Source organism: Bos indicus x Bos taurus, chromosome 29 (assembly GCF_003369695.1).
Source record: "Bos indicus x Bos taurus breed Angus x Brahman F1 hybrid chromosome 29, Bos_hybrid_MaternalHap_v2.0, whole genome shotgun sequence".
Classification (NCBI taxonomy): domain Eukaryota; kingdom Metazoa; phylum Chordata; class Mammalia; order Artiodactyla; family Bovidae; genus Bos; species Bos indicus x Bos taurus.
Window position 1 is genome coordinate 42052620 of NC_040104.1, and position 15847 is coordinate 42068466.

General features: G+C 40.2%; 1 pseudogene; it reads left to right on the forward strand.

Moving 5' to 3' along the window:
• The first annotated feature begins 9280 nt into the window (after nt 1-9280).
• On the forward strand, nt 9281-11556 carry LOC113886270 (annotated as a pseudogene).
• The last annotated feature ends 4291 nt before the right edge of the window (nt 11557-15847 follow it).

A 15847-nucleotide genomic window follows, 5' to 3' on the forward strand; every position in this document is an offset into this window, starting at 1 on the left:
GTGAGGAAGAGCTTCGTGTTGAGGGACTGATTTTCAGTTAAGGTTTATGTGCTCTTTTTTAAAAATATTTTCTTTTTTAAAAAATTAAAATTTGCTTGCTTTTAATTGGAGGGTAATTGCTTCACAATATTGTGTTAGTTTCTGCCAAATATCAACAAGAATCAGCCATAGGTATACATATGTCCCGTCCTTCTTGAACCTCCCTTTCACCTCCTATGGTTTATGTGTTCTTAACCAAATTTTTTTCACTTATCTTACCCTTTGGCTTTCTTCTCCCTGTCCTGTCCTACCACTTCAGGTGAAACAATGAACAAAGCAGAGCGATGTCTGGATTTCTGATATGTAAAAGCTAGGCAGAAAGTCCCTTAGACACTCTGCTTTCTGCCTGCAACGTTTTTCTTAGAAAGAAACGTGGGGAGACACAGAACATTGTGCTTCCCTGGTGGCTCAGTGGTAAAGAATCCACCTGCCAACATAGGAGACATGGGTTTGATCCCCTGGGTCAGGAACAGCCCCTGGAGGAGGAAATGGCAACCCAGTCCAGTGTTCTTGCCTGAGAAATCCCATGGACAGAAGAGCCTGGCAAGATACAGTCCATGGGTCACAAAGAGTCAGACATAACTGACTAAACAACAATCTAGAACATAGTTTGCCCTACTCCAAATACAAAATAGGAATGTTTTGAGCCTTGAATAATTGGGAAAGTATTTACTTAAATTGATATTGGGCAAATTTTGTTGCTTATGTTATCTTTTTCTATCTAAACAAGTATGCTCTCTGGTGACTGAAACTGTCTGAAGCTCTCCCCTCCCGCATCCTGTATTAACCACTTCCTTCCATTTCCCCAGAAGACCCCTCCATGGGGGTTCCATCATCCCCAATATTTGAAAAAATAGCCTGGCCCCAGGACTGCTTGACTTGCTTGAAAAACCCATCCCTGCCACACCCTTGGAGTACTTCTCTGTCTCTAATAAATAATAAATTCCTATAATAGCATTGTATGAATATATATCTATATATAGAGAGACTGCCTTGTTAAAGAAAAAAAGACTTTAGGCAATGTTGATATGTTTGGGTGAAAAGATTTAAATTCATAGGTATTTTTACTGTAGGAACTGAACTTGTAATTTATTTTTTTAAGTATTTATTTAGTTTGACTGCATCAGGTCTATGTTGCAGTACACAGGATCTTCTAGTTGTGAACCATGGGATCTAGTTCCCTGACCAGGGACCGAACCCGGACCCCCTGCATTGGGAATGTGTGTCTTAGCCACTGGACCACCAGGGAAATCCCTGAACTTATAATGTGTTACCCTGGGTAGCAGTACTGACTCTCAGTCTGTGTCAAGCACCAAGCTAGTGACCTGGAGATTAAGACCTCTTCAGTCCTTGCCTGCCTTGGGAGCACTCACGGTGTAATGCAGAGATGTGACTTGGAAGATCTCTCTGTAACAAAGCAGATACCTAATAGTGCTGTGCATTGCTTGTTTTGGAAAAGCAAGGTCGAGCCCTTGAGGCTGGTTAGCTTGACAGGGAAAGCTTTTGAGAGAGATGAGGCCTGGGCTGAGTTTTTAAGGAGAAATGGGAAATAGCTAGGTAAAGACTGACAAGGAGTCATGGCAACAGATGTCAAGGCCTGTGCTCCTGTCTGTTGAGACTAAGGTGGAGAAGTGGTTATGTGAGGTAGGTTATAAAAGCTAATTAAAAAAAAAAAAAAATTCATTCATTTTAAGAACAAATTTTTTTGATGTTCATGAACTTTAAAAAATTTTTATTTGGAGGATAATTGCTTTACAATGTTGTATTGGTTTGTGCCATACAACAACGTGAATCAGCCGTAAGTATACTATATCCCCTCCCTCGCAGGCCTCCCTCCCCAGGTCACCCCTAGGGTCATCACAGAGCACTAGGCTGGGCTCCCTGTGTCATACAGCAGCTTCCCACTAGCTGTTTTACACACGGCAGTGTATCTATTTCAATATTACTCTCTCAATTCTTCCTAACCTCTCCTTCCATTACTGTGTCCACAAGTCCATCCTCTGTATCTGTGTCTCTAAGAATCAAATGTTATTATAGTCCTGAATTAAAACAGCTGATTTCATACAAAAAAAGAAGGCACAGTCTTTTTTTTTTTTGGAGCAAGTTTTCCTAATTTGGTACCTTGTTCACTGATCTTAACTGCTAATATTGTTTTAGTTCAATCCTGCTATTAGGCCAGACTCAATGAGAATGTCTTTTCTAAATCAATTTGAATTACTGTCTTCAAGTTCTGTCATTTCTGGAGCTATGGCACTGCCAGACCAGCTTAATGTATCAAAGGAGTTCCAATTTCAGTGGTTTTTAATGTTTTGGACAGTCGGGAATCTTTTGAGAATCTGATGGAAAATATGTATGTACTCTTTCCTAAAAATATGCACATTTTCATATACAACATGTTGCATGTGATTAGGGGTATCCTAGAACACCTGGGCCACAGGTTAAGAACTCTTACTCTAAACAGCTTTATTTCAATGTTATTTACAAGCTCAAACTATCAAAAGTGAGCAAAGTGAAGGACTTTGCTTTTGAAAATGCCCTGTCAGTTCTAGGGAACTATGCCCATTTTTGCCTTCCTCTTTGACCCTATGTAAAAATAGTGCAATGAAATTGGAATGGCTGTTAGAAAACACTCCAGTAGTTTTCAAAATGTTTTGAGTAAGATTCAGCAAAAGAAATACACTTCATATTGAAACACAGAACTTGTGCACACACGTAATGAGACAAAAGTTTTACAGGGCTCTACTTACCCCACCTATCTGCAATGGATTCTGATAATTTCTATTTTATTTCATTAAACATTTCTGATTAGATTGAACAGAGCTGATTTAACAGTCTGCTAGTGTAAATAGATAATTTTCAGTTTGATAAACATAGTTTTAATTGAATTCTTCCCTCTCATAGTACTTCGTAGTTGGCTCGAATTCATTAGTGGTTGAGATTGCATTATAATGGTATTCAACCAGGAGACTGAGAAATGCTTAGGTCCTGTCTGGTAACCAGACTGCCTTCTCCTAAGGAACTTTAAGAAAGTGGCCACCTAGTTAAGATCCATTGTAGGATATTGACTTTTTTTTTGAGCAAGCAAAATCTTGACATTCAGAGTGCAAGTTCTATCTCATCTGTGGGTAGAAGAGTCAGCCTCATCTCTTCCAAAAGCTTTCCCTGTCAATCAGACCTGACTGCAAGGGCTCTGCCTGGCTTTTCCGTAATTCTCAAAGCCTGTGTTTCTTTGGGTCTGTTTTTCACATGTGTGGCTTGGGAGTAAACCTGAGACTTGTGTCGATTCACACACAGAATTAAGGGATTTCTTTCCCAGCTTTCTCCTCTCTGGAATTTCTTTAATGTTCTCCAGTGTCTTATTTCTAGTCCTCTGTCTATAAAGCCAGAGTTTTTCTTGGAGCTTTAGGAAACCAGGGCAAACCAGAAGAAGAGCAGTAAGTGACAAGACAGAATTCGTCCCACACTCTTCTGACCGTGGGGTGCCTTTTCCTGCTTCCCCTGGCCAGGAAGACAGGCTGTCAGTGTCTCCGGTACTTGGAACGCCGCCACCATCATTGCAGTTCATGACTGTGGCTGGTCTTGGCGCATGCCGGGGAGGGGGAGAAGGACAAAAAGGGCCTTCCCTTTACACTCTAGTTCACAGGGAACCCTTTTCCTGTTTCTCTGGCCAGAAGAGGGGACTTCTCTTGAGTTTATGCTCTGTGTGTCAACTGGATCTTAGATTGTCCTCAGGGCAAACCAGAAGAGGAATAAATTCACCAGTAAATTCATCACTATACTAATCATTCTTCAGGTTTTGACTAGCTTATATAATCCCCCTGCTATTGTTTGCTTTTTAGAGTCCTACTTGCTTTCTATATTCTGTTCAGTTACAGTCAAAGAGAAACCCTAGGGTGTGCTTACTCCATCTTGGCCAGCACCAGAAGTGTTTTATTTTGGTTTTGAGTCTCTATTCTTCTTCCTTTCACCTTTCTCTCAAACCAGGTGGTATGTCAGTCCTTTTATTTAAATTTTATTAGTTAGGATAGCACCTTAACAAAGATGAAATACTAGTAGCTTAACCACCATAATAAGTAGCTTAACCATTTTTTCAAGAAACAGTCTAGGAGTACATAGTCCAAGACGGTAAGGTGGTTCTACCAGATTCTCCTGTGGTTTCCACCACTGGTCAAGGCAACTGTTTCTGGTAGCATCTCCTAACTAGCAAGTTGGAAGAAAAGGGCAAGGTAGCCAGTGTGCAATTTTTTTTTTTTTTTAAGGAGTATAACCTGGAAGTGGTACCATTATTTCTGTCCATGTCCCATTGGCCAGAATTTAATCACATGGCCACACCATGCTGCAAGGGATCTTGGAGAATGAAGTCTCCAGCTTGGTGGCCATGTGTAGTGAAGTACTCAGGGAATGTTAGTACTAAATATAGGGGAAATAGATCCTATTGGACAACTGCCAGTCTGCCATATCCTAAAATTATGGCCGGAAGAAGCTACGAAATACCTAACAATGCCAGCTATGATATTTTTATTTTTGGAATATAATTGCTGTACAATGTGTTAATTTCTGTTGTACAGCAAAGTGAATCAGCTATATTTATACATATACCCCTCCCTCCCTGCCCCCTCCCCCCCTGCCCAGGTCATCACAGAACTCAGAGTTGAGCTCCTGTGCTATACCACAGGTTTCCATTAGCTATCTATTTTACATATGGTACTGTGTATGTCTGGAGAAGGAAATGGCAACCCACTCCAGTGTTCTTGCCTGGAGAATCCTAGGGATGGGGGAGTCTGGTGGGCTACTGTCTATGGGGTCGCACAGAGTCAGACACGACTGAAGCGACTTAGCAGCAGCAGCAGTGTGTATGTCAATCATAATCTTCGAATTCATTCCACCCTCCCCCAATATTTTAAAAATCTTAAAAAAATATAAAGCTGCAAAAAACATCTCTAGAGGCAGACACAAAGTGTGAGCAAGAATTCAGAGAAGCAAGCATCAGCTGGTGGGTTACCTATGACTTGGACCTTTTAAATTAATGCTAGAGATACATTTAAAATTTTTCAAATAATTTCAAGCTTACAAGGATTCAAGAATGGTAAAAATACCCCCCTCCCACCCCCAGAACTAAATAAGGGTAAGTTGATGACATATCCCTTGCCACTTCTAAATACTTTAGAGCATAATGCCTTACAAATAAGGATCAGTTCAGTTCAGTTCAGTTGCTCAGTCGTGTCCGACTCTTTGCAACCACGTGAATCGCAGCACGCCAGGCCTCCCTGTCCACCACCAACTCCTAGAGTTTACTCAAACTCATGTCCATCGAGTCGGTGATGCCATCCAGCCATCTCATCCTCTGTTGTCCTTCTCCTCCTGCCCCCAATCCCTCCCAGCATCAGAATCTTTTCCAATGAGTCAACTCTTCGCATGAGGTAGCCAAAGTGTTGGAGTTTCAGCTTTAGCATCAGTCCTTCCAATGAACACCCAGGACTGATCTCCTTTAGAATGGACTGGTTGGACCTCCTTGCAGTCCAAGGGACTCTCAAGAGTCTGCTCCAACACCACAGTTCAAAAGCATCAATTCTTCGGCACTCAGCTTTCTTTATAGTCCAACTCTCACATCCATACATGACCACTGGAAAAACCATAGCCTTGACTAGACGGACCTTTGTTGGCAAAGTAATGTCTGTTTTTGAATATGCTATCTAGGTTGGTCATAACTTTCCTTCCAAGGGGTAAGCATCTTTTAATTTCATGGCTGCAGTCACCATCTGTAGTGATTTTGGAGCCTAGAAAAATAAAGTCTGACACTGTTTCCACTGTTTCCCCATCTATTTGCCATGAAGTGATGGGACCAGATGCCATGATCTTAGTTTTCTGAATGTTGAGTTTTAAGCCAACTTTTTCACTCTCCTCTTTCACTTTCATCAAGAGGCTTTTGAGTTCCTCTTCACTTTCTGCCATAAGGGTGGTGTCATCTGCATATCTGAGGTTATTGATATTTCTCCTGGCAATCTTGATTCCAGCTTGTGCTTCTTCCAGCCCAGTGTTTCTCATGATGTACTCTGCATATAAGTTAAATAAGCAGGGTGACAATATACAGCCTTGACGTACTCCTTTTCCTATTTGGAACCAGTCTGTTGTTCCATGTCCAGTTCTAACTGTTGCTTCCTGACCTGCATACAGGTTTCTGAAGAGGCAGGTCAGGTGGTCTGCTATTCCCATCTCTTTCAGAATCTGCCACAGTTTATTGTGATCCACACAGTCAAAGGCTTTGGCATAGTCAATAAGGCAGAAATAGATGTTTTTCTGGAACTCTTTTGCTTTTTCAATGATCCAGTGGATGCTGGCAATTTGATCTCTGGTTCCTCTGCCTTTTCTAAAACCAGCTTGAACATCTGGATAGTTTCCCATAAAACCACATTATAGCCACCAAAATCAGAAAATCAACATCTATTTTTACTATATAATCCAACAACTCAATTAAAAATTTGCCAGTTGTTCCAGTAATATCCTTTAAAATTAAAAAAAGTTATTTTACTTTTGGCTGCACTGGGTCTTTGCTGTGCAAGGGTACTGCTCATTGTTGTACGCAGGCTTCTCATTGCGTGGCAGGTAGCATCAATTGTGGAGCATGGGATCTAGGCATACGGGCTTCAGGAGTTGTGACACGCAGGCTCAGTAGTTGTGGCTCACAGGCTTAGTTGCCCCGAGGCATGTGGGATCTTCCTGAAACAGGGATTGAACCCATGTCCCCTGAGTTTGCAGGCAGTAATGTCCTTTTAAGCAAAAGGGTGCAATCTGTGATCATGGTGACATATTTAGTTGACATTATTTTCCTAATCTCCTTCTACCTGAATAGTCCTCAGCCTTTACTTAACTTTCACAGCTGACACTTTTGAAGATTTCAGTCCTTCCACCTGGATGTATGATTTTTCCTCATGATCAAATTCAAGTATTTTCTCAGGAATATCACAGAAGTGCTGCTATGTTCCTTGTACACCATTCTATCAGGTGGTACCCACTCAGTCTTTCTCATTACTGGTCATGTTAACTCTGATCATTTGAATAAATGATACCTACTGGGTTTACCACTATCAAGTTGTTTTCTTTTGTAACCAATTGATACTTTATGATAGGTACTTTTGAAAGTAAATATCCATTCCTCATCAAATTTCACTCACTAGGTTTAGCACATATTGATGTTTCTTTGCTAAATATATAATTGTGATGATGGTTGCTAAATACAGATTTTTGTAATTCCACTATTGCTGCTACATTTACTAGTTGGCATTCTACTCTAAGATAAAGTGTTTTCTTCTCCCTATTTATTTATATCCATATAGACTTATGGTTTATTTTATTCAATGACTAATAATTCAGTACTATTATTGATATAAAAATCATGATCAGTGGGAGATCTTTAAGCTGGCTTCTGTGTTTTTTGTACTTTTAAATAATTAAAAAAAATTAGAATGATTTTAGAGAATTCCTTGTACACTCTTCACTCAGTTTCCCCCACTGTTAACATCTTCTGTTTCTATGACATATTTGTTATAACTAAGGAATCAACCAGAGAAGGCAATGGCACCCCACTCCAGTATTCTCACCTGGAAAATCCCATGGATGGAGGAGCCTGGAAGGCTGCAGTCCATGGGGTCGCTGAGGGTTGGACACGACTGAAGTGACTTAGCAGCAGCAGCAAGAAATCAACATTGGTACTCTACCATTAATTAAACTTCACACTGTATTCAGATATCACTTGTTTTACCCTGATATGCATAAAATGTCCTTTTGCTGTTCCAAGATTCCATCTAGTATAGCATATATCATTTGGTCGTCAGGTTATTTTTAGTCTCCTTTGGTCTGTGTATTTTTTGGTTTATGTCCTTTTGTCATATGCCTATCATTTTTTGAACACTTCCATAACTTTGTCATAATAAATGTTCTAGGCTAGTCATATTTTTGCTGCCCTACCTTTAGAATTAGCCATCTCCCCTAGGGGACTTTTTAAATGGAGAATGGTATTAGGAAACCATGATCTGAGTGCTAGTTGTTCTCATTGCTATTGGGTTGTCATTGCTTTAGGCCCTCTCTGCTCTCTGAAGATGAAGCTGAGGAATTCACACACACACACACACACACACCTATCTATAATTCTATATATATTGAAATTATGAGTTTACAGTGATACAAACAATGCCAACCCCAAATCCTACAACTAGTTATACTTTTTCCCTTTCCATATTTGTAACTCCTGTCAGAGCAGGGAGAAAGCTAATTCCCATTATTCTCAATGTATTACTAGATAAACTCTTATGTAATCTTACTGTATAAACCCTTATGTAATCTCCAATCATCACTGCTTTCCTCCATTGTACATGTCCTCTGTACCCTGCTTGAGCTCTGACAGCCCACACTAGGTTCCAACTGCCAGCCCACCCTTGCTTGAATGTCCTCCTCATCCTTTTCCCCAGACTCCAGTATCTTCTGCATTCTCCATCTCTCATCTACCTCACAGACAACTACCTTGCTCCCCTCCATGTAGTGGACTCAGTTATTAAAGAAGAAGTGAAGGATGGAAGAAAGAGCAAAGAATGAAGGAAGAGGAAAGAAGAAATGGGCCCAATAAGGCCAGTGAAGAAAGCCTATACATTTTAGAAAATTCTAAAGCTATTAGAAAGTTAAACTGAAAACAAGGAATATCTTCAAAGGTCTGAGAAAATGTCAATGTAGAATTGCATACTCAGTGAAACTATCAGAAATGAAAGCAAAGTAAAAAGAATTATAGAAAAAAAAGTTTATTTAAAAAAACATGTCTACCAACAATAAAAAATATTTTTCAACAATGAGAAAATGCATATTTTTAAGATTATATAAAATATTTACCAAAGTCGGTCATACAACAGGAACTAAAGGAACTGCCCCAAAATGCTGTAAGATAAGAATACTCTTAGAAGAGTTGAGATGCAAGAAATAGTGAGCAAATAAACTGCTAACATATTGGGCAAATTTAAACAAACCCTGATTTTTATAAACAATGTCATAAGTGAGGTTTAAAAAATGCTTGACGGCATTATTTAAAATATGTTGAGCTGGGCTCAATAATAACTGCTGGGCTTCCCAGGTGGCGCAGTGGTAAAGAATCGGCCTGCCAATGCAGGAGACACAAAAGAGGCTGGTTCCATCCCTTCCCTCCCTGGAAGATCCCCTGGAGTAGGAAATGGCAGCCCACTCCAGCATTCTTGCCGGGGAAATATCACGGACGACAGAGCCTGGTGGGCTACAGTCCATGGGGTGACCAAGATTGGGACAAGACTGAGAGAGTATGTCTGTATGACTTAGAGTTGTAACTGCTAAGAACTTTAAAGCACAATTACACATTTTCAAAACAGTGGAAAGAAAATATGAACTTAGCAGAAGAAAAATCTTATTCTAAAAGAAATCGGAAGATTAAAAAAAGAAATACACAAATGTCAAATAACACAAAATGAGAAAAACAGATGCAGAGACAGCAATAACATGTAACGTAAAACAAAATAATGTATAAAAATAATGTAAATAGACTTAAGTTCTTTAAAAACAAAGTTTGTCAGACCGATCGAAAAAAAGCCTAGCAATATGTCATGGCTAAAACATGAAGCCGACGGAGGAAGCCACAGCAGAGTCCACGGACGGGGTTCTTCCACTACCTTTCCCTTCCCACCTATCTCGGTTCACCTCCGACTCTCTTCAGCCTCTCCCAGGTTTTGACTCGGTCCATTCCCGTCCCCAAGTCCCTCCTCACCCCCTTTCCTCCCCGGTGGGAGACGGGAAACGAGGAGGCTTAACGTCCAGCCCGTGTCCCTACACCAACCGACTCACTCCCCATCGGCCGCCGTGGCGACGTTGCCGGGGACCGGCCCCACACCGTCGCGCTCTATTTCTCGGCCCCCCCTTCTGCGATTGGTGAGGAAGAGTCAACGCTGACTATAAAAGGAAGGGTTTGTGACGCAGGCGCGCCTCGGGGAGCGCCGATTGGCTCTCTTGACGCGAACGCTCGGCGGATCTCGGAGTCGCGCCGCCGTTCTCTCTGCGACGACCGCCATAGCTCCCTCCTCTTCAGCCGACGCCACCGCCGCCTGTGCTGCGGGACCGGCTGTATGGTTAGGCCACAGTCTTTAATGAGTAAACTAAGTCCTTCCTGTGGTGGTGTTGGTCACGCATTTATGGAGTTTCTGAAGGTCCCCGGAGACTACTGCCAGGCACAGCACGACCTTCATGAAGAGAAGTGAACTGTAGAAATTCATCACTGCTCCACCAAGAAGACCCCATAGGAGCGTCAACCTGGACACAGACGTGTGTTCTTGAAACCATCGGAGCCTTTTACAAGAATTCCGACCTGGATGGGGTAAACCTCCGTGCTCTTCCTTTCCATTGACTCAGTCTTACTGAACTGAAGGATGGCTTCGTGTTAGGAAGTTCATTTCATTTCCTCGTTACTCCCAATTTCGTGTAAGCATTGAGAATTTCGAGTGGGGCATATTGGAATAGACTTCAGTTTCTTTACATCATTTCTGCGTTCAGAAATTTAATTTTTTTTTCCTGTAACTGTAACGAGTTTTTTTTTTTTTTTTTTTTTTAACTAAATTAACATGGCTCCACTGAACCGCCCAGCTCCTGTGGAAGTCACATACAGGAACATGAGATTTCTTATTACATACAATCCAACGAGTGCAACCTTAAGCAAATTCATAGAGGACCTTAAGAAGTATGGAGTTACGACAATAGTAAGAGTGTGTGAAGCAACTTATGACACTGCTCTGGTGGAGAAAGAAGGCATCCAGGTTTTGGATTGGCCCTTTGATGATGGTTCATCACCCTCTAACCAGATTGTGGATGACTGGTTAAGTCTTTTAAATATTAAATTTCGGGAAGAACCTGGTTGTTGCATTGCTGTTCACTGTGTTGCAGGTCTTGGGAGAACTCCAGTGCTTGTCGCCCTGGCATTAATGGAAGGTGGAATGAAAAATGAAGAGGCGGTCCAGTTTATAAGACAAAAGCGGCGTGGAGCTTTTAACAGCAAGCAACTTTTATACTTGGAGAAATATCATTCTAAAATGCGGCTGCGCTTCAAAGACTCCAGTGGCCATAGAAACAACTGTTGCGTTCAATAAAACTTGCCTGCCTCATGCTGTTGCCTTGGACACGGAACTTGAGACAGGACTTAATTTATCATATATATTAGCATAGGCTTAATGAAGTACAAGTCTAATGAAGCCTCGCATAGGAATACTGAAAAGCCACAAATGTGACAAAATTGTAGCCTCTTTAGCTTACTACTATTCCCATGCCAGAAATAATATATAAGAAACTGAGAGATTAGGTACCAAAAGTCAGCACAATACTGGGATAATTTTAGTATCATGTAGATTTAAAACCCTAGGAATTAAGAACAGCACTGTAAACCATATGAGGTTTATTCCTCTAGTCATCTCAAACTATCACAAGACCTTTGTGGTTAGTTATCTGCTCCTGTGTTTACCACTACCTGTGTATATCAGGTTTGTGTGACAATTGATTCTGTTGAATTCTTACTAGGACTTATGGTGATTATTGTCTTTATATAAATCTCATTTTGTGCTGTTGTGAAAGGCTCCAGTTTGAAAAAAAATCACATCTCTGAAAGTTCATGTAAAATATACATCATACAGAAACGTGTGTGTGTGTGTGTGTGTAATATTTTTAGACAAAAAAGCTTTACAATCTGTTTACACTTGGGATGCAGTTTTGAAGGGGAGGGCCTGAAGACAGAATGGGAAGAGGCTATGGAAAATTTCTACTAGAAATTCCATGTTGCCTTAATCTTGTGCAGGATGTATAGAATAGTTCCTTTTATTTAGTAAACTTTAAAAAGGGAAAGATACTTTGTAGCTAAAACATTTCTTAATTATAAAATTTTTGAATGCCTTGTAGTTCTTCAACACACCTATTGGAAGTTATTAACTATTATTTTTAAGTGTAGTATTTTTTCCTTGTCTTTTCAACCAAAATAGAAGAGAGTTTCTACTACTGAACTGATCAGACATCTAACATTTTATGATTTTGAACTGTGTAACAATAGATACTTGATACTTTGTTTTATTATGGAATTGATAAAATGGTGGTATATATTAAGGTTAGTTCAACCATAGATTCATAGTGTGTGGAAATGTAGTTCTGTGGGAGAAATAGTTTGTTAGTTTTTACCTTTTGTCAGCTAGTACAAGAGCTGAAATATCTAATGAATTATAGGAGAGTGAGATGAACTAAGCAAGATGGTGTAGCTGTGTCATTTTTAGTAAAAGTAGAAGCAAAGGCATGACTAGAGATAAAATCATTACTTAAAATTTCAAAAGTTACACTTCACCAGAAAGTTATGTATCAAATAACATGGTTCAAAAATCTACAAAGCAAACATGGAAAGAACCACAAGGAAAATTGACAAGTTTACCAGAGTGATAGGAAATTTTATTATTTTTCTTTCAGAAACAGATCAAGTAGACAAAAATTAGTAAAGATATATATTTGAACAAAACAGTAAGTTTGATCCCATGAACATAAGGACATTGCATCCAACAGTGAGCATCCTTATTTTTCTAAGAGTACCTGAAATATTTTATTAAATTTGACTATATATAAGATCATATATAATTTCAGCAAAATTCTAAAACATTTGAATAACACAAGTTTTCTGACTACAATTAAGTTAGAGAAAAATGTAACATTTGAAATTTTGAAAATCTGTGTCTAGAAACTTCCACTTCTAGACAGGATGTAGTAGGTCATGGCAGCCCAACACCCTCTCTGCAACATCCATAAAAATATGGATAAGTTTCAAGAATCATATGTTTAAGGATGTATGAGAGCTGTGAGAGCAGCATGGACTAGGTGAACAGGAATTCCGAACAGGAAGGAGTTCTCCTGAGGTGAGTGGCCGTTTTGTTTGCTGGGGGCATTTACTAGGACATGTTTGCTGGGACGTGGACTAAGGATCAGGCTTGGTTCTTGCAGCAGGGTCTCTACTGAGGGAAAACGAAACCCAGCGAGGCTCCTGGTGGTCACATTGGGGCTGGCGCAACAGATTGGGAAATTGAGAGGTTTGGCCAGTTTCACGTCGCAGGTCAAGTTTCTCAGGAAACAGAGGTTTGCACTTGGAGGCTTACTGGAGCGTCATCTCAACAACACTGTGATGGAGCTAGAGAACCAGGATGCTTCAGAAGCCAAATGGTGATACATACAGATGCAGCAGTAGCATTAGCCAATCTCCCAGGGAGCTGTGAAGCTGGGATGGCCATTTAGGGGTGTCCGCAATTGTGGCAAGGGGCTTGGATCTTTGGACTCCAGTCATTAGATGCAGGCTGTCCCTGGGGATGAGGGTGTAATCTTGGATGAAGCATCATCTTTCAGTCAAGTGCAGCTCCCAGGCAGTGCTGTGAGCCTGCAGCTGATAATACTGTTGGCGGCTGGCCATGAATGTGTGTTTTAGACTGTTCGAGGGATCTGGGTGGTACCGCCACAGCATCCACAGGTACAGCCACTATACTGAAGGACACTTGCTGAGTTCTGGGACCAAGTATGAGAGGCTGGGGAGTTAGAATGAAGGTTTTTAAAAGATGGAGGGAAATTTCCCTCAACTTCTTGGTGCTTAGACAAAGCCCTGCTAGAAGAGGTTCTAATTTTCTCCAACACTTAGACTGTTTCTCTCTTTTTTTATTATAGCCATTCTGGTGAGTGGGAAGTGGTATCTCATTGCAGTTTTAATTTTAATAAAACTAATGTTAAACATCTTTTCGTGTACATGTTAGCCATTTATAATATATCAACTCAAATATTTTACCCATTTTTTTCAGTTGGATCTTGTCATCTTACTGAGTTGTAGAAATTTCTTATATATTCTGACTCTAATGCCTTTATCAGATACATAATTGGCAAATACTATCTCCCAATCTGTTACCTGTCATTTTCTTTCCCTTAATGGTTTGTTTCAAAGTACAGAAGTTAAAAAATTTAATGAGGTACGATTTATCTATTTTCTCTTTTATGGATCATGCTTTTAAACTGTATCTAAGAATCTCTTCAATCAGTCACAAAGACTTTTTGGCTATATTTCCTTCTAGAAATTGTACAGATTTTAGCTCTTACATTTAGATCTGTAGTCCATTTTGAGTTAATTTTTGTATATGGTGTGAAATAAGTATCTCTTTCTCTAAGTGTGTATATATATATTTGCATGTGGATATCTAGTTGTCCCCAGTATCATCTCTTCAAAAGACCACCTTTCCTCCACTCACTTTGGTAACTGAAAAATCAGCTTACCATAAATGAAGGACTCATTTCTGAATTCTCAACTCTGTTTCATTGATCTATATGAGTACACAGTCTTGATTACTGTAGCTTTATGGAAAGTTCTGAAATTGGATCATGTACATCATCCTTTTTCGAAAGTTTTTACTATTCTACATTTGCATATAAATTTTAGGATCAATGTGTCAATTTATACAAAAATAGCCTGTAGGGATTTTGATAGGTCTAGTGTTGAATTTATAAATAATTTGGAGAGAACTGCAGCCTTGATAATATTGAATCTTAAACATGTACATGGAACATTACCCTTAAATTTAGTTTCTATCATCAATGTTTTATAGTTTTCATTGTACAAGATTTGTACCTCTTCAGTTCAGTTCAGTCGCTCAGTCGTGTCCATGTCCGACTCTTTGCGATCCCATGAATTGCAGCACGCCAGGCCTCCCTGTCCATCATCAACTCCCGGAGTTCACTCAAACTCACGTCCACCGAGTCGGTGATGCCATCCAGCCATCTCCTCTGTCATCCCCTTCTCCTGCCCCCAATCTCTCCCAGCATCAGAGTCTTTTCCAATGAGTCAGCTCTTCACATGAGGTGGCCAAAGTATTGGAGTTTCAGCTTCAGCATCATTCCTTCCAAAGAACACCCAGGACTGGTCTCCTTTAGGATGGACTGGTTGGACCTCCTTGCAGTCCAAGGGACTCTCAAGAGTCTTCTCCAACACCACAGTTCAAAAGCATCCATTCTTTGGTGCTCAGCTTTCTTCATAGTCCAACTCTCACATCCATACATGACCACTGGAAAAACCATAGCCTTGACTAGACAGACCTTTGTTGGCAAAGTAATGTCTCTGCTTTTGAATATGCTATCTAGGCTGGTCACAACTTTCCTTCCAAGGAGTAAGCGTCTTTTAATTTCATGGCTGCAGTCACCATCTGTAGTGATTTTGGAGCCCCCAAAAATAAAGTCTGACACTGTTTCCACTGTTTCCCCATCTATTTGCCATGAAGTGATGGGACCAGATGCCATTAAATTACGTATTTTTTTAATTTTTGATGGTATTGTGAATGCAATGTTTTCTTAATTTTATTGCTAGTGTTCACTGCTAGTCTATGGAAATACAGTTGATTTTTGTACATTGACCTTGCTTTCTATGAGCTTCCTAAACTCATTTGTTAGGGGAGAGAGAGAGGGAATGAGGAAGGGAGGGAGAGAGCAAAGCAAGTGCTGTTCTGTTCTTTGGCATTTTCTGCTTACAAGAATACGTCATCTGTAAATAAAGGCAGTTTTACTCTCCCCCCACCCCCCCAGTCTGAATGCCTTTTACTTTTTTTTTTTAATTGATTGGCTAGACCCTCAATGTTGACCAGAAGTGGTGGAAACAAACTTCCAGATCTTAGGGAGAAAGTATTCATTCTTTCACCTGTAAGGATGATGTTAGCTGTTGGCTCTTCATTAGGTTGAGGATGTTCTCTTAGTTTGTTGAAAGTTTTAT